At 43.5% G+C, this 19,956-nt stretch overlaps 1 protein-coding gene across 1 annotated transcript in view; it reads right to left on the bottom strand.

Annotated features, from left to right (window-relative positions):
- The window catches only part of ktub (Tub domain-containing protein ktub), a 315,976-nt gene that overhangs the window by 132,985 nt on the left and 163,035 nt on the right, over positions 1-19,956 (bottom strand). The window lies entirely within an intron of this gene.

Here is a 19,956-nt window from a genome sequence, read left to right as displayed (position 1 = left end):
ATGCTACCCTCAAGCACCTTTTCAGTTCAACAAAGGCCTCTCGTAGTGAAGTGATTAATGAAGGCTGAATCTAACTCCTCTAATTCCACAAGCATCTCCTAAACATAATGTAAGCGTCTAAAGGCAGCAGAAAACTAGAAATCACCGTACTGAAGGGGTTCGTCGTCAACATGGCAAACAAAATGGGTAAGACAGTGGTGCTGGGAGCCTCCTAATAACACGAGAACACAGCCCTTTACAATATATAAAAACTAAAGAAGTGCAAGGGAGCCTTCTAATGACACGAGAACACAGCCCTTTACAAAATATATAAATAAAGGTAGAGGTGCCAGGGAGCCTCCTAATAACACGAGAACACAGCCCTTTACAATATATATAAATAAAGGAAGAGGTGCCAGGGAGCCTCCTAATGGCACGAGGACAGGCCTTTATACCCTGTTCCCCCAGTGATATATATGGTAATAACGCAACGGCGGGCAGGAGTCAGCATTATCTGGGGTGGGGGAGAAGGTTTGGCAGGAAGGGACCATTTTCACAGTATTATGGAGCAAACGGATGGCTTTGGAAGTGCTGTTATCTATTATTACTACACCTACTACCAAAATTATTATTCACTTCACCACATCTTTAGACAGCAATAAATTTCATGACGATGATAACGGAGACGACGACGACGATGATATCACCACCGTCTACATACTGGAATTTTCGTTTCACATCATTCCCCACATTTCAGAAGCCTACGACCCTCATTTAACCATATGGCCGATAGTTCCAAAATGTTCAACACCACACACGTAATGACCGTCGTTGTACAGGTAAGACCAATAACTTTAATTCATGTTTGAGGCCAACAATTATAATATGAAACACTAATTACTATATATCAAATACTTACATAATATTCCGAAGAGTGTGTTGGGCTCGCAAATTCGCGTCACTGGGTTTCCATTCAATGCTCACTGTCTAGCAATATGTGTCAGTAAAGTGGATCAGTACTCATGACAGCAACCCTACACTTCCCTTCGCACTGCTTCTTGGCTACCTGCTCCTCTGACCTACATATCGATCTTCCACGCCGCCTTCGCTCGCACGCCCAAATGCCAAGTTGCTTTAAATATCCGTAAACCCAAATATCAAGATGCTTTAAATAATCGCAGGTATAAAGGCTACTTTCCTTAAAAGAACTTATCACCACCACCACTATCCTCTCTCTCTCTCTCTCTCTCGCTCTCTAATGATAAACCTCGTAGCTCCACCATCAGAAACTCAATTACCTTTTAGTCTTCTCTCTCCCTCTCACACTTTTATCACCAGTTTCCCCTACCATATTTACTCTCTCTCTCTCTCTCTCTCTTCGTACTTCATTAATTTCCTTAATACGGTATTTCATTTTGTTTATTTCATTTCTTTCGTTATTTTTTCTCTCTCAATCTACCTACCTATCTGTCTATCTATCCATCTATCCCACTCAGTATACATGTATCATTATCAAGCCAGCAACATTCTGGAACACTGGAAAAAGTTTCAAGAATATGCTGTCAGTAGTTTTCATATAATCGGTTAAAATGCAGGACTGATCACCACTTGTCAGCTGTTGACACTAACCTACACGATATTAATATATTATTTTGGTCTCGTAAAGGACAGTCTATCTAGAAAAGACTGATGGGAATAATAAAATCATCGCACTAGTACCGTATATGAAAAAAAAAAAAAAGGCATCTAGTTTTTGTGTTTATGTTTCTCAGCAATTTATGACTGCATGATCGCACATTTTACGCTGAATGGTTTGTACGTATTTTCCTGCACGACTCATAGCCGGAGAGTTTGGACGGTGGAAATTCGTCTTGCTGATCCAATCTTTTCTTTTGTGAACAGAGTAGATTATCTATTAAGGTCGGGCCATTTCGCTGGGATCGTAAGGTCTGTCTCGTCTGTGTGTCTATGTAACTGGAGCTGAAGACAACCTTTACTCCGTCCAGGTTTCTCTCTCTAACCACCAGTTCATTAATTCTGCCCACATCCATCTCCCTACCCTACAACTACTCCACCCATCCATTAGTCTCTCAACCATTATTTCATCTATCCAATTACTTTTACAGTCTCTCTCTCTCTCTCTCTCTCTCTCCCTCTCTCTCTCTCTCTCTTTCTCTCTCTCTCTCTCTCTCTCTCTCTCACACACACACACACACACACACACACACACACACACACTGGATTCCGTATCATATCATTACCTCCTTCATTCTTCTATTTCTTTATTCCCTGTCACCACTCCCTACCTTCCTCTCCCCCACGGCTAAAACCAAGCTATCCAAGACTCCAGGGTAGCTGTGTAATTCCCCACTCATCCCAAAGCTAAATTCCTCGCCCCACAGCTAAATCTATCACCCTAAAGCTAAATTACCTCCTTACCAGTTTTTTTCCTCTCCCACAGCTAACTCTTCCAGTCTCCCTCTCTCCCATACAGACTCCCTCCTCAGTCTCCCTCAGCTAACTCCTCACCTCACAGCTAACTCCCTTACCCCAAGAATGGGTTCACTCCCACAGCTATCAGCCTTTCTTCCACGGCAAATAAAACACTTTTCCTCTTTACTCTCCCTCACCCACAGCTAAAGTCCCTGCTCCTAAATTCCTGGATCTGTCAGCTAAAATCCCTTCTCTTCAATCTCACACTCACAGCTAAATTTTACCTCCTATCTACCCACTCCCACAGCCGGAAAAAAAAAAAAAAAAACTCCTCCAGCCTCAATCACTCTCAGGTAAAATTCTGCTCCACAGCTAAACTCCTCTTATCTCCCTTACTCAATTAAACTCCTCCCCCTACCTCCGTCAGCTATAATTCCGACCCCCCCCACAGCTAACAAGAAGCTACCTACCATGCCAAGACAGCCCGCAATTTCCCTACTGTGCTCACTCCCCTAGGCCTCTGAGAGAGCTGGCTGGATTACCTGGAAGTTTAACAATAGACGTTCTTCTGTGTGTCTTGTAGGGGAGGGGGGCAGGGAGGGAGGTAAGATGAAATGTGGATCGGTAGACAGGTAAGAGGAATGGATGGATGAACAGAAAGATGGAAGAAAAGTGGATGGGTATATATGTAAGATGGATGGATGGATGGACAAGAGGATGGAAGGACCGTGAATAGAAGAACAGAGGTAAGTAAAGAAGGAAGAAAAGTGGGTGGGTAGCTATGCAGGAAGGATGGATGGACATGAGGAACGAAGGACTGTGAGTAGACAAGTAGGCTGACTGAACAGCTGGTTAATGAATCGATGGATGGAAAAACGGGAGGACTTGAAGAAGAGTGGGAAGGAGGGTGACTGGATGGATGAAGGAGGGAATGGAAGTAAAGACGGAAGGCAGGCAAGTAAATAAGGAGGATGAGTGGATCGATGACGTAAAAATGGATGGAAGGAAGGAAGGGAAGGAGACAGGTAGGCTGGCTGGCTGGTTGGTGGGAAGATGGGCAGGTAGGATGATTGGCCTGATGAACGAAAGTAGGGAAGAAAGGAGGGAGGGAAGAACGGAAGGAAGGAAGAAAGATGGGACGAATGAATGAATGGAAGGAAATGTAATAACGGATGAATGGAAGAATGGAGTAGGGAAGAACGATACCAAAAACAACAACAATTATATCTTTAAATCCGAGAATGTCTACTTCATTACATCCTAAAACCACACGATTATATTCATTTAAGGAAAGACGTCGTTGGGCTGAAGAGGCTACGCACGAGGAGGAGGAGGAGATGGAAATATTGGACGTGCTCTGGGAGGGAAAATTTTCAGTCTACTTAATCAGGTGGAAAACAAACTTGGAGAAAGGGAAGGACAAGAAGAAAGGGAGAGACGAGGGGGGGGGGGAGTAATTGGCAGACCGATGTATTCAATAGGGCGGTGAAATTTCGAAACATCTTTCCTTTTGCGACTAATTCTGCTCGTTACATGTCAAAATCCTCTTATAACTTATTATGACAAACGACGTCGATACTTAAACGGTGTTATAAGAACACAGGTAAATGATGAGGTGTAATGTGCAAAAATGAATCGTTAAGGAAAATGTGTTACGAAATCTCTTGTCACCTACAACATGGTCCTACTACTACTACTACTACTACTACTACGGAGAGAGAGAGAGAGAGAGAGAGAAATTTCTACGGAACAAAATCGTCTAGCGTCAACCTAAACAAATTCCTCAGAGTACTAGTGGCAATGACAGGGTGACCAGAGATAGCCACTGAAAGTCTCTGACAGCCACGGCGCATCAGAAAAAAAAAGAAAAAGAAAGGTCTTAGCCTCATTAAATACAGAAGTGGAAAAAGCGCAGCGCAAAGGTCGAGGAAGAAATGACGTGAGGACGAGGAGGAGTAGCGGAAAAGAAGGTCAAATGAACGAGGTGGCAGCAGTGAGTGAGGATGAGGAAAGAGGAAATTCTGAGTGAGAGATATGAAAGAGGAAGATGTGAGTGAGGGATACAAAAGAGGAAGATCTGAGTGAGGAGGTTAATTAAAAAAGAAAAAAAAGAAGATGAAATGAAAAGAAGATGAAATGAATGAAAAAGAAGGGCCAAGTAAGAAAAAGAGTTGGGCGAGGAAAAAGCTTGCTGGAAAACAAGAGGTGAGAGAGGAAGAGCTGAGTGAAAAAAAAAAAAAGGCGAAAGGAATCAAGAACTAAATTTGCAAGAACTGAGTAAGGATGAGAAGGGCAATGAGGACGTATTAAATCTGGAAGAATAACTGAGAGGAAAGTGAGCAAGAAAGAACGAATGAGGGAAAACTAAATTCCAACCAACCGAATGAGAAATAACCGAGTGATGAAGAAGCGAGTTGTATGGCAGGAAAAAAAAAAAACGAGTAGTAAGGAAGAAATCCAAGTAAGGAAGAAGAACTGTGTGAGAAAGAAGAGTTGAGTGAGACGGGCCTAAGTGAAGGAGAAATAAACATGGAGGTAGAACTAAGTGGAAGAATAACTGAGTCAGGAAGAAGAGCTAAATGAGGAAGAAGGTGAGCCTTTATAGTGAGCATAAAGTCATCATTAAGAATAAAGCAACTGATGAAGGAAATTAAATTAATAAAGTTCCGAAGGTATTTGTGCCCGATTAGCCTCATTAGGGATAAACGCACAATAATTACTCCGAAAAATAAAATACCACAAATGCTTTTAATACAGGAAAATTATTAAAAAAAACAGGGTAGGAGGCGGAAGTGCGATGGTGAGGTGTGACTGCATAACGCGTTTGTCTAACCTGACGAAAATGCCTCACCACTTTCAGCCCAGCTGATGGACACACGCTGTCAGACTGGAAGGCAAGTTTGACTATTAACCAAGAAGACTCATTCCTACTTCATAATTAAGGCTTACCGAATTTCATGCAATCACGAGCAGGTATTCAAACTGTGGGATTGGTTCAGTTCCGCAAGGTAATATAAACCGACTAAAGTGTGTCGCCTGGTACCTGAGTATGCGGTATGGCAAGGTGTGGTGAGTGACTGTGAGGTGTTGCAGTGTGAGGTAAGATCGTGAGGTCATCATCATCATTATCATCATCATTATTTTTCATCATCATTATCATTATCATCATTATTTTTCCTTCATCTTCCACTATTCAAACGGGGTTGCCAGTTGCCTCATCAAGATCCAGCAACAAAATAAGTAAAACACATGAATTGAGTCAAACAACAGAACCATCATTCTAACACATCCCTCCGTCTTTCAAGAAGGTAAACAGGATTCAGACGCAGGAATAATCATGATAATAATTCACGAGAACCTAACACCACCATCATCATTCCAACACAAGTTCCAAATACTTTCAACCCTGTCAATATAAGAACGTCATCATCATCATCATCAACATCACCATCATCAGAGGCAATCATCATCATCATCATCACCCACCACAGTTTCATTGGGGGTGAGTGGGATCCAGAAACAGGAAATCACACTACCAGGCACCACTACGATAATTCTAATTCCCCATCCCCCCAAAAAAATTCTAAACGCAAAAGAGGACAAAATTCCGGGAGGTGAAGTTAGAAGCAATTTGAGCGAGGCAAAATGGGGCCTGGGGGATGAAAGTGACTCTGAAAGGCGGGCAAATAACTCCAGGGACCAAAATGAGAGGCGGAGGAGAGGTAGACCGAAGGGGAGATGGGGCTGGAGGGGACTGAGGATGGGAGGAGAGAAGGAGGGTGAGGACGAGCAGAGATGAAAGGGGGATACGGGGAGATGGCGGGAAAAAGAGGAATTGGGGGCGAAGGGGGGACTGAACAACAGATAAGGAAGGGGAAGGAAACGTGATGAGATGAAGAAGGAAGGGTGAACTAGATGGATATAACTAAAAACGCGGGGGTAGGGGTACGATAGAACGAGATGGAGAGATGAACAGAGGGAGGAGAGAACGGGATGGAGAGATGAACGGAGGGAGGAGAGAATGACACGGATAAAGAGAGGGGGAGAGAATGAGATAAAATTGGGGGAACGGAGAGAACGAGACAGGGAGACAAAAAGAGATGGAAGGATAGGTGATACGATAAAAAAGGAGGGGAGAGGAGGGGAGGGAAGGGGAAGTATTGAAGAGAGAAAAACGTGTAAGAATGGCGGAAGGCGAAGGGGGAGACCGAGAAAGGGAGATAAGGAGGAAGAGAGTTGAAGAAGGGAGACAGGGAGGAAGGGAAGGGGACGATGATAGATAAGGAGAGAGAGAGAGAAAAAAAGGAAACTGGAAGACGGAGTAGGGAGACCAAAAGAAAGAAGGACACGGCCTGCAAGAATACTGAAGAACAAAGGGAGGGAGGGAGGGAGGGAAGGGGAGGGGAGAGACATAAAAAGGGTGTGAGGAAGATAAGGGTGGGGGTGGGGGGGAGAGGAAGAGAGGGAACCTAAAGCGGCAGGTTGAAGAGGAGATGAGTGAAAAATGATTTGGGAGAGGAGCAAGGGGAGAGGACGACGAGGGGAGAACGCGTACTGTATGTAGGGGAGATGAAAGACGGAGAGGGAGATCGAGCGAGTGGAAAAGGGAAGGAATGGACTGAAGAGGGGTGAATGGGTGAGGAAGGGAGGGAGTGGAGAGAGAAATGGGGGGAAGGAGGAAAGGTGGGTGGGAAGGGAACGAAGTAGAGAAAAATAGTAGTAATAGCAACAGGAGGAGGAGGAGGAGGAGCAGGAGGAGGAGGAGAAATGGCAGACGGAGAAGAGGGCGACCGCGCAGTGGAGAAGGAAAAAGAGTTGGAAAGGAAAGGGGGAGGGACGCAGGGAGTGTGGGAGGAGAGAGAAGGAGAGACAAAGAGATGCAGGGGAGAAAGAGAATGAGGAACGAGGTAGACAAGAGGGAGGGGGGGAGGGGAAAAAAGTAGAGAACGTAAACAAGGAGAAAGGGGGGACAAGGAGACTGAGAGAGAGAGAGAGAGAGAGAGAGAGAGAGAGAGAGAGGGGGGTTGAAAAAATTAGGTCCATCAAGCATAATTAACAAGGACCAAACGAGTGTGTGTGTGTGTGTGTGTGTGTGTGTGTGTGTGTGTGTGTGTGTGTGTGTGTGTGTGTGTGTGTGTGTGTGTGTGTGTGTGTGTGTGTGTGTGTGTGTGCGCGCGCGCGCGCGCGCAGACCTTATTACATTATTAGTTATACTCTTGTTACTACGGACGATTTTACTCAGCTAACGCCATCACCCTCAGGCAGAGAAGAAATAAAGTGTGAATTAAAGTGTGTCTACTATTAATGAAAGTGTGTTTGTGCTTGCGACAGAGAGGCGGCCTACACCTGCCTCTTTCCCAGGTAGATAATCCGGTGGTGTGATGAGGCAACAGCTTCACACACACACACACACACACACACACACACACACACACACACACACACACACACACACACACACACACACAACCACGGAAATGTGACAGACTTGCTTTGAGTGTGCAATACGCTTTTACCAAGAGACAGACACGAGAGAGAGAGAGAGAGAGAGAGAGAGAGAGAGAGAGAGAGAGAGAGAATATCCTAAGCACATAAATGGTCAATGCGAATGCTGCGATACGCGGTCTTGTTTCAGTGTTATGTACTTTTATTTTTATTATTATTATTATTATTAATCATCACCATTATTATTATTATTATTATTATTATTATTATTATTATTATTACCATCATCATCATTACTGCAGTCTCTGGACGATTTTGTTCGCCATAGGATTATTATTATTATTATTATTTTTTTTTTTTTTAAGGAGGGTAAGGTGTAGCCTCCATTCACCTTTCTTTATCAGACATCTCTCCTACGGTGAGTAAAATCGTCGGGCAGAAGAGAATTTAAGCAAACTTTTACTTTCTCAGATGAAAGGAGTAAAGTGGATCAATATACCAACATAACAAGAGCGATCCGAGACTGCAAACCTCCGCCAAGGTGTGCGGTAGATCTTATGGAGATGTTACCTTGTAATTTTGGTGCAGGCACTGTAGGCATTATTTATCGAGTTAGAAACAAAAATGTTGAAACTTCCACTGTCCCGCAATGGTAATGAATCCTCTTAAAAATTCCTGGATCCGCATGATCATCCGGATCACCACCAAAATCTAATGGATCATTCCTTGGGCTATACCTTACAACTCCAAAAAATTTCATGAAAACCCATTGGTAACTTTTTGAGTAACCCTGCTGACAGACACACAAACACACCAGCGCCGGCAAAAACCTAACCTTCTTGGCTGAGGTAATAACACTAAGCTGAGCGAAGACTAATCCCAGTTTTAATACGTGGGAATAACTCAACCACGTAGGAAAGTGAGGTGAGCAAATGACTAAAGATGTGCAAAAAACAAAAATGACAAAAATATCACTCGTAAATAAATCTAAACGAATATATACATCCATTTTCACAATCTAAATATACAAGAATTCTAAACCACAGCTGAATTATGCAAGCAAATACCGAAAGATGTGGAAAATACACATATACTTATGAACTGAAGAAAAGTGAAAAAATGGTCATAATTAACTTATAAACGCAAGGCTAAAGTACGACTGCACTCATTGTTGGTATGTCAATACTTTAAAATACCTCACCCACTGCAGAATAAAGTAAGTAAATAGGTAAAGACGCGTAAATGCTGCAAAAATTCCCTGGTAAATAAAAGCGTAAAGGAATATATCCATTTCCGGCGGCCATTGTGCGGCGCTTTCGCCCGCAGGACACAGGGGCACAAAAAGACGGCGAGCATTTTTCACCTCCTCTGACAACCTGTGCACACGGCTGAGAAAATACCTTGGCAAAATAGCCTACCATCAGGACACTGCTGGAGGGTCACATGTTGTACTTACACTCGGCCTAAACTTGCCATCTCCTTTTCTTCAGTGCTGACCTATAACATGAACACAGAACACGGTGCCAGTCCCGAGAAGTTCTACGGAAAGAATACAGAGGCGTATTATTGTAAAATCTGGCCAATGAGGTACAGGAAAAGCCCTGCAAAAGGACGAAAATCTCCGCGAGACTAAAGTATCCGAACTATAACGATGCTTCCCGGTATGGACACGAACAAATAAATTTTCAAATTCACCACCAACACCGTCATCATTACCTACCACTGATTACCTAATTCCAGTGTTTTCAAAGGGACAGCCTACGCATCATAGGAAAAAAGTAACTCCCACGTGGACGAGCATCCCACATGTGATGTAGAACCTCCTCCGCTGATTCCAAAATGAGAATATGAAAAATTAAGAAACTGGGCGTCACCCATCTCTAACTGCAATACCTTTCGCCTCGGATTAGACAGAGTAAAATAGCAAGACAACCTTGTCAGACACTTCACCCTAAGGCAGGTGAAGCAGCTCCAGTATCTCATGAAAGTCAACTAAGCTAAGGCCACCGTCCCCACCCACTACCAAGCAAGAAGTTCCTATCTGTGGCGCTGCCCTGCCCCTAGTGGTGGTGGTGGTGGAGAGGGAGGATGTTGGGGGTTGGGTGTGGGCCGGGAGGTTACAGTGTGCTGGGTTGTTGTTTGAAGGTTTTGTGAATTGTAGGTCAACCCACAAACTTACATTAAGTCCCATCGAAAGCATGTAGTTAGGGCATAAAACATATCCGCAGGGGGTGAAGTGGAATGACATGAGTATATAAAGCTGTCTCAATACGAAAGGGATCCCTAAAGATGAGGCAAAAAATCGACTATCGACAAAAAGAACACAGCAAAAAGACGTCTCCTTCTGCAATGTTAAAACGAATGACAAGCAAACAAGTAAACCACGCCATTCGTCTAGTCTACCCTGTCTATAAATCCAGGAGACAACAAAATAGGTGAGGAGTATACGGGACGAGTGAGGGATACAACCTGGGAAAAAATAATGCCACGATACTTAAGGGAGGTAGAGATAAATCAGCCCACCCTGCATTGGCTGGATTTATTGGGGGAATGAAAAACGGGGGTGGATAAGAGAGAGAGAGAGAGAGAGAGAGAGAGAGAGAGAGAGAGAGAGAGAGAGAGAGACAGAGACAGAGACAGAGACAGACAGACAGACAGACAGACAGAGAGATTCCAATAAGAGAGCCAGCTTTCATGCACTCTGTTATTTACTCACATGCACGCAATATCAAGCAAGAGTTTACACAGCCCCTCGCACGCACTCATACAACCATACCCCCCTCCCACACGCACACACACACACACACTCCAACCACACACACAATTCTCACACAATCCACCACACACAATTCTCACACAATCCATCACACATACAATTCTCACACACTCAATCCAACTCTGTCCCCCTCCCTTCCCCCCCCCACACACACAACTTGTACAGATCACTGACAGATTCAAAGACTACTTTCTTATTACTTAAGCTTGTAATAAATATATATATATATATATATATATATATATATATATAGATAGATAGATATATATATATTTATATATATATATATATATATATATATATATATATATATATATATATATATATAGAGAGAGAGAGAGAGAGAGAGAGAGAGAGAGAGAGAGATATTGATATAGATATAGATAGATAGATAGACAGATAGATCTGTATGTATGTATGTACAGTATATGTATGTATATAGTATATAATGTACATGTTATATATATAATATACTGAGAGAGAGAGAGAGAGAGAGAGAGAGAGAGACTACACAGAGGGTCAGTGGAGGGTGTAATGTGTAGGGCAGGTGAGACGCAAGTAATTAAGGATTTCAGACAGGTGTGTAGGGGGGCTCAGTAAGAGCCGGGAAAAATGGGTAAGGGATTTAGGGCTGAAGTAAAACAACTAAAGGGAATGAATATGAATTAGACAAATGGGGTAAGACAACAGGTATGGGTCAGAGGAATGAAGTGAGTAATTGAATACAAGACTGTGAAAAAACTCAAATAATGGGTAATGGGTTGAACAAGGGCAAAACTAATGGAGAAGGAGCTGAAGGAGTATTAGAAGAATGGGTAAGGGTAGAACAGGGACGAAAAGAATGACCAAAGATTGAAAAAAAAAATGTAAAAGTAGAGTATGGCGATGAATAAATGCTTGAAATTAAGGTATGGACTAATTATGGGAAAATAACAAATTAGGAACAAAATTAATGGGCCAGGGGTTGAATGTGAGTTGGAAATTGGGTAATCTAGAACATGGGTTAGTTAAATGGGTAAGGCTCAATAAGTGCTGGAATAATGGGGGTAACAGATACAATATGGGTTAAGTAAATTGGACGCGAGACTAGAATAATGGGGTAATGGACTGAATGAGGCACTGAGGGCTAAAATAATGGGCATGGGACTAAATCTGGGTAAGAATAATGGGTAAAGATCTAAGGAAGGGCCGGACAAAATGGGCAAGGGACAGCAATATGGGCATGAATACTGAACAGGGGACTAAATACAGTGGGGAAAATTAATGGGTGGGGAATAATGTAAGGGGCATAACAATGGGTAGGTGACCAAGATCTGGGTATCTGTATAATAGCTAGATAAATCGTAAATGTAAAAATAAAAAAAATAAGAGGGAGATGAAATAGAGATACATATTTTAAGTAACAGACACTTGCAAGGAATGTGTGTGTGTGTGTGTGTGTGTGTGTGTGTGTGTGTGTGTGTGTGTGTGTGTGTGTGTGTGTGTGTGTGTGTGTGTGTGTGTGTGTGTGTGTGTGTGTGTGTGTGTATTGGAAACACTAGGCCTCCACTGAAAAAAAAAAACAATAAAACAGAACGAAAATGAACATTGGAATAACGGAAACAAGGTGACGATGATGATGATGATGATGATGATGATGATGATATAACTCTTTCATTACAACGATGCATTATTTCCGCTTATCCTACTTAGCTCCTGGCGATTAAACTCTGAAATGATGCCTTGTACTGCTAGGATCAATGACGCTTATATCAAACCACTCCAGCTGGAAAAGTCACAATAATACTGTTTTGTAGCTGCATAGATAAAAAGCGTAATACGTCACCTGATTAAGGGGATTAAGAACACATACACACACACACACACACACACACACACACACACACACACACACACACACACACACACGCTAAAACGATATTAGAGTCGGAAAGCACTCACACTTGGCCGCAAAAACACACGCAACCTGCCACTCACTCAAACCGGAAAACATGGAGGGAGAGAGAGAGAGAGGGGGGGGGGAATCTCCACCCATCTTCAATAGCAAAGGAAAAATATGAAAGAAAAATATGTTACAAGGGATATAAAAATAAGAGAGAAAGAGATAAAAGTGATAAAAATACAGGGAATTTTTTTTACAAAGAATGATACGAGGGGTGAGGTGAAAAGGAGGAGGAGGAGGAGAAAAAGGAGGAGGAGGAAGAGGAGGAAGAGGAGGAGGAGGAGGAAAAATGAAAAAGTTATCATGCATTTAAGGAGGAGGATAAGGAATATGGAAGAAAAGGGGAGAAACAGAAGAGGATGAAGATAAACAGTAGCTAAGTAGGAAGAGGGAGAAATAAGAAAAATAACGGGGAGGAGGAGGGGAGACAGAAGAAAAAGAGGAAGGAGAATGGGCTAAACGGAGGAGGAGGAGGAGGAGGAGGAGACAGAAAAGTGAGAAGCATCATTACGAGTGAGAAAGTGAGGCTGAAGTTGACCCTTTACCTCAACCTCCATCGTATGACCTCCTCCCTCTCAAGCAATCGTTTTCTCCCCCCCCCTCCCTCCCTCTCTCTCTCTCATGCCACGTACCTAACAACCCACTTTAAACTCACTTCAGCCCATTTAGCTTTTGTCACTTCACCACTCACTTACCCCTACTCAGTCAATGGCCTCTCGTCTCCACTCCTTTCCACCAAATCCCCTTCTCTTACATCTCTGTTCCCCTCCTCTCGTCTCCTCTCCCTTTTCTACCAAATCAATGACCTCTCCTCTCCTTTCCTCTTCGACCAGAACCCCCCCTCCTCTCTCTTACTCTCTCTCTCTGGCTACAAACTTTTCTGTCCAAGTCTTTAAGTCTAGTCGATGTGTTCACTCAGGCAAGAGTGACCCGCCACTCCCCTCACCACACCACACACACTTCCGTCATCACAACCACCATACTTATTTTCCACAATTACACGAGGCATGCAAGATGAGCAGGATCCAGAAACACACACACACACACACACACACACACACACACACACACACACACACACACACAGAAACCACAGACATCCCACCAACACCCCAAACCCACCAAAGAAACTTCCCCTCCGCCTAAATTAGCATACTGGTAATTGCGTGAGGTAATTGCACACTTACTCTAATTAAACAAAACAACCACCATTATTTTCACGCGCGAGACTAACGATGCTGCAGCTAATTCGTGAGTCTATTGCCTAAAATACCTCCAAAAAAAGACGTGTATTTGCTGTTATCATCAATATTAGTAGTAAGCACAACGCCTATATATCTGCGGCCCCATACGTGATCAATATACGAAAAAAAATCTATCCCAAAGCTACAAAGTATTCCAAACCCCATCCCCCCACAAGAAACAACTAAAATAATAATAATAATAATAATAAAAGAAAAGAGAATGCTGAGTTGTTATTTTTGTTACCACCAGGTGTTTTCAGTTCAGCTCAGGAGAAACGTCTGGTCATTTGGGGCGAAGGCACTGGTATACCTGGGTAACTGCGTAACCCGATTATACAAACGTCCAAGTCCCTACCTATCCCTCGAAAGGACGATGGGAGGGGGGGAGGAAGGTGTGAGGAAAGGGCAAATTCGTCCTGCAGTCCACGAGGTTGACATCCAATGGGCCTGACGCGACAATAACGCCCTTATCGTCTTCAGTGTCGGGACGTTTTAGGATTTTCAGCATTCTATTTAATTCCGCTTTCCAGATGTGGCTGTTAGTGAAAAGGTTTAATTTCCGCGACAGCTCAATTAGACAGGACTGCCACTGGGTTAGCTGGTGACAGGCCCTTAGACAGTGTTAAGTGTCCGGCTAACGATGGGGAGGGGGGTTAATGGGTCTGAGTGCACAGGTCAATGGAGAGAGAGAGAGAGAGAGAGAGAGAGAGAGAGAGAGAGAGAGAGAGAGTGAGTGAGTTTCAAAGATCTCAAGATATTTTATTCTCTGTCTCTGTCTCTATCTCTGTCTCTGTCTGTCTGTGTGTCTGTCTGTCTGTCTCTCTCTCTCTCATCAACCCTTTCCATCATGGTCACCCCTTCACTACGATGATGCCAGTTTATTTTTTAGTTTATTGGTGCTACTTTCAGACTTCTTTTTTCAGCCTGGGAGAGATTTTGCATACGGGTGGGGTTAAATACAGCCAAGTCTTAAGCTGAATATAAGGGTAAGGAAATAACAAGCGTAAATTAAGGAGGTTAACTTATAAAGTGCTCCCTTTCTTCTTCCGTTCCTCCTCCTCCTGCCATATCACCTCTCATCTTATTAACTCCTCCCTCCCTTCCTTCTCTCCTCCTTTTCCTCCCTTCACCCGCCTCTCCTTCTCATCGTTTCCCCCTCCCTGTCGCTAATCCTATGCCACCTGCTCCTCCATCCATACCTCTCCTCTTCACCATCATCATCCATCATCATCATCATCGTCGTCGTCGTTATCATTGTCATAACTACCACCTTTCTCATCGGTATCAGTAACTTCCTCGTCCTCATGATCATGGCAATCGTCATTACCATCTTCCGTCTTCTCTTTATCATCATCATCACTCTCCTCTTTGTCAATACAGGTATCAACACAATCATTTTCCTCAATCACCCCTCCTCTTTCCCTCAGTTCTCGTCGCATTTCTCTTCTTGATCATCACTACCTTTCCCCCTTTCTATTTAATTCCCCAATCTAGCATTTCAACCCACCATCCCTCCTCTCCATTTAAGCCCCCTTCTTTAAATCTCTCTCTCTCTCTCTCTCTCTCTCTCTCTCCCATCCTTCTTCAGCCCCCTCCCCCTCTCTTTTCCCCTCCTTTACCCCCTCCCAAATCTTGCGTCACCCGGCAAAGGCATCACCATTTTTGCATTTAGATGAGAGACGCCCCACACAGCGAGACGGTGGCTGACTTCCTGACACACACACACACACACACACACACACACACACAGAATGATATGGGAAGAGGAAAAATGGGGGATGAGGGAGATGAGGAAAGGAAAAGTGAGGGATGAGAAAAAGAGAGAAGGGGTAGGGGAATAAAAGAAGGGGAGATGAGTACTGGGGGAAGAAAGAGAAGAGGGAAATGAGAATAGGGGGAAGGGAGAGTAGGGGAAGAGAAAATGGGGGAGGGAAAGTGGGGGAAGAGAGAAGGGGTGAGTGAGAATGGGGGAATGAGAGAAGGGGGTCGGGAGAGTGAGGGAAAGACAAGGAGAGGGGAAGAAGATAAATACAAATGGCCACAGTCTCTCCCATCCAGTCTTACTCTCCTGACGTTTGCCTCTTCCCTCCCAAACACAGAATGTCCTGACAGTAAAGGTTCACAGCCCACTTACTCTGACCTTTCCATCCTACGGAAAAAAAAAAAAATCCACTTTCAGACGATTATATTCAGAAAAACAAAACAAGCTACGAAGAAGGTTACCGGAAACTCTTTACCCTTGTCATTACACGTCGTTTCTCAAAAGGTAACCAAATCGTCTGGAGGTAGGAGGGCTATAGGAATAAAAAGGAAGTGTTAGTCAAGGAGGGGTTAGTCGTCTGGTAAACCCACCTGTGAAAATGGGTATATAAAATGTACCAAGTCTAAACAGGTAACACCACGTACCTGAAACAAAGGTGAGGCAAAATCAGACTAATGAAGATTATTATATATCAGGTTTAAGTGGCAGTATATCTGATCTTATATAAAAAAAAGAAAAGTACGCATTCCGTATCAAAAGCAGTATTAAAACACTCTTCACAAAATGCAAAGTAAAACCAGCATTAAACCACAAACTCCACCCCAACCCATCCACCACCAACGACGCTGAATAAACAAATAAATGAATAAACGGATAAATAAAGGCGAGGAAACACAAGCGTCAGCCAAAATCACATTCAGTTATGGGACAAAAACAACCACCGTAAAAACAGGGAGAAAAAAAAATGATGGTTAGGAGGAGAAAGGGTAAAAAAAGAAAAAATTGTGGAGTTAAATGGAAATGACAACTTTTTAATGACTGGAGAGAGGAATGGGGATGGGAACAATCACTGAGAGAGAGAGAGAGAGAGAGAGAGAGAGAGAGAGAGAGAGAGAGAGAGAGAGAGAGGCTACTACTCATCCCAGATCCAGGTGGAAGAGTAAGTCAAGGGGAAAGATAAAATAGAGTTCTGACGAGGAGGAGGAGGGGGGGAGGAGGAGGAGGAAGGGGAGGAGAAGAGGGAAAGAAGAGAGGAGAACGAAAGATGGGATGGGAGGAGGAGGTGACGAAGAAGGAAAGAGGAAAGGGAGAAGCAGAAAGCAAGAGGGGGATGCTGAGGAAGGGGGTTAGAGGAGAGGGAGGGAGGGAAGAAAAAAAAAAAGGATTAGAACAGAGGCAAGACGGAAAAATGGAAGAGGAAGGAAGGAAGTGGAGAGAAGGAGGAGATGGAGGAAGATGAGATAAGGAGCGAAAGACGAGGGGGAAGAGATGGAATATGCAGTGGCCAGGGAAACAGGAAATTGAGATAAAGACGAGAAAGACAAGAAAAATGCGAAGAATCAAAGAACATACAAAAGAAATATAAACGTATGAAACAGTATTAACAAATGCATACATAAAAAAAAAAATAACTGAAAATGAGAAATAAATCATACCGTACATGAACGGTAAAGAAATAAAACAAAAATAATAATAATAATAAAAAATAAAACGGATACAAGAAGCAAGATTGGAAGAACTCTTAGAACTCGTATTTTAAACCAGCCAACGCCAGACGATTTTATATACCTGAAAATGACTCACACGATCACCAATTGTCTTTTCATGGTCGGGACAACTCCAATATTACCTTCCAACGTCAGGATTTTTTTCTTTTCCAGCTTAAGAGCGACTGTAGCAGGGTAAGAGTGTTAATACCCTCACCATTAACCCCCCTCATCGTCGGGACAACTCTTAATATTGAGGATAGAAGAATTAAAAAAAAAAAATACACGGCCTACCCGCCATTGGAGAAGGGGAGAGGGAGGCGCAATAAATGGGGTGGGAGCAAGTCTGGGGGCAGATGGAGCAAAAGGGAACCATAAATTGCTGGCAGCCACACACACCTGTTCACCCACCACCACCACCAATACCTGCCACCACCAGCACCAATACCTATTCTTTATCCATATCTCACATTATCACTATATATATATCTTATCCAGTATCATCAACACCAATATCTATTCCTTATCGCCACCACCAGTACCAATACCTGCCCTTTACCCAAAACTCACACTGTCATTATGTATCATCAATTATACCAACCAATATCAATTATGTCTTTGCAGCCACGTACATCTGCTCCACTACCACCAATACCAATACCATCATCACTGATACCAGTTCACTGCAAACAAGCGTTGCTCCCTGTCCTTTGTGTTTACTCTCTCTCTCTCTCTCTCTCTCTCTCTCTCTCTCGTCATCTGTATGCACGATTAATTGGATGAACACATGAAAACAGAAATTCTACTCATTCCATAACAAAGCTCATATGATGATGATGATAAATTAACCAATAACACACGCAACGAGTGAAACACACACACACACACAAAAACACACACACACACACACACACACACACACACACACACACATTCCAAGCCACCCTCCTACTTAACCTTCCTTTTAACAGCTACATGTGGGGGGGGGGGTATTGAAACTGTACATGTCACATCTGCAAATATAAAGGCGTGAAAAAAGCTGTGCCAATTAATTCACCGTGGTAATCAGTCACCTGTTTTAATTAACTTCCGCACCTGACACAATCACAACCTGCCAGCTTAACCCCTCCTGTCCCACGACTTTTACCCGTGGGTAGGAAAAAAGGGGCGTGATGATGATGATGATGATGATGATGATGATGATGATTACTACTCCTCCTCCTGATGATGATGATTACTCTTCCTCCTCCTCCTTCTCCTCTTCCTCCTCCTCCTCCTTCTCCTACTACTACTACTACTACCACCACAACCATCTTTAATAATTGATAAAACAAGCACCATCAATCACTATCTTCCACACCAACAGCCAATCACACCACCCAACACCACTCCACAACCACCCACCCACAGTCAAAACCACACCACCACTCAACATCACCACAACCACCCACCCAGTCAAAACCACACCACCACTCAACATCACCACAACCACCCACCAGCCACAGTCAAAACCAAAGCACCACAACGTTCACTCACAACCAAGCCCATGGAACAAAACAGCACAGGTCACAGCCTTCCCCGTAACATGCATCTTCGAAAGGACCAGGAGATCTGTTGATGTCTGCCTTCCTTTTTACAACCGCCACCCACAAACACCACCACACCACAACAGCCAAAACAACCTCCATCCACAACCACCGACCAACAAAACCACGACCATCACCACACCGACTCCAACCGAGCTAGAAGAGCTGGGGAAAACGCAAATGCCGTAAACCCTGTCCTAAGGCTATGTGTAAACTTGACCTGCTGGAGGGGGTGGGGGTGCTGAAGATACGGAGTCGGTGAGGATGCTGGACTGCTTGTGAGTTTGGAAGTTGAGAGAGAGAGAGAGAGACCGCATGTTCATCATAAGCTCGTACACAAACACACACACATACACACACACACACACACACACACACACACACACACACACACACTGCACAAAGAAAAAGACTGAGAGGGGAAAGACAGGACACAGCTCACCCCTTCCCTACGATGACGTGATTTGTATTTTGTCCTTCCTACCTTCAGACGATTTTATTCAGCCTGAGAGAGACTTTTCCAACTAACCCCTTCGCTACTCAGACGCTGACACTGCATAAAATCGTCTGGCCAAAAGAACGTACGTCACCACAATCACCACCATCATCATTACTTTCACCACTATCGCCACCACCAAAGCCATCGTTACCACCAACCACAACTATCGCAATCATCATCACCACCACCGTTACCGCAATCATCATCATCATCATCATCATTATTTTCACCTATATCACCACCAACAACGTCATCATTACCACCACCACCACTCCCTCAATCATCATCATCATCATCATCATCAATTCACAAACTGCTCTCTAAATCATGTGGGTCTGAGAAGTTATGAGGAAATCTTAAATCTGTTGCTGACACAGTGAAGAGAAAAATTATGAAACACGAATCTCTTAATTAGTCTCCGGCCTCATTAGCAACCTCACTGGACTGAAAACTGAGAGAGAGAGAGAGAGAGAGAGAGAGAGAGAGAGAGAGAGAGAGAGAGAGAGACTGGTTCCAGAATTATCCTTTGAAGTATCGCCCACCGAAATGGTTCCGCAACACAAACACACACACACACACACACA

Source organism: Coenobita brevimanus, chromosome 6, assembly GCF_032717465.1.
Source record: "Coenobita brevimanus isolate Jiangsu-jjx chromosome 6, ASM3271746v2, whole genome shotgun sequence".
NCBI lineage: Eukaryota > Metazoa > Arthropoda > Malacostraca > Decapoda > Coenobitidae > Coenobita > Coenobita brevimanus.
Note: the sequence above shows the minus strand (reverse complement) of the source record. Positions and strands in the feature narration are given on the sequence as shown.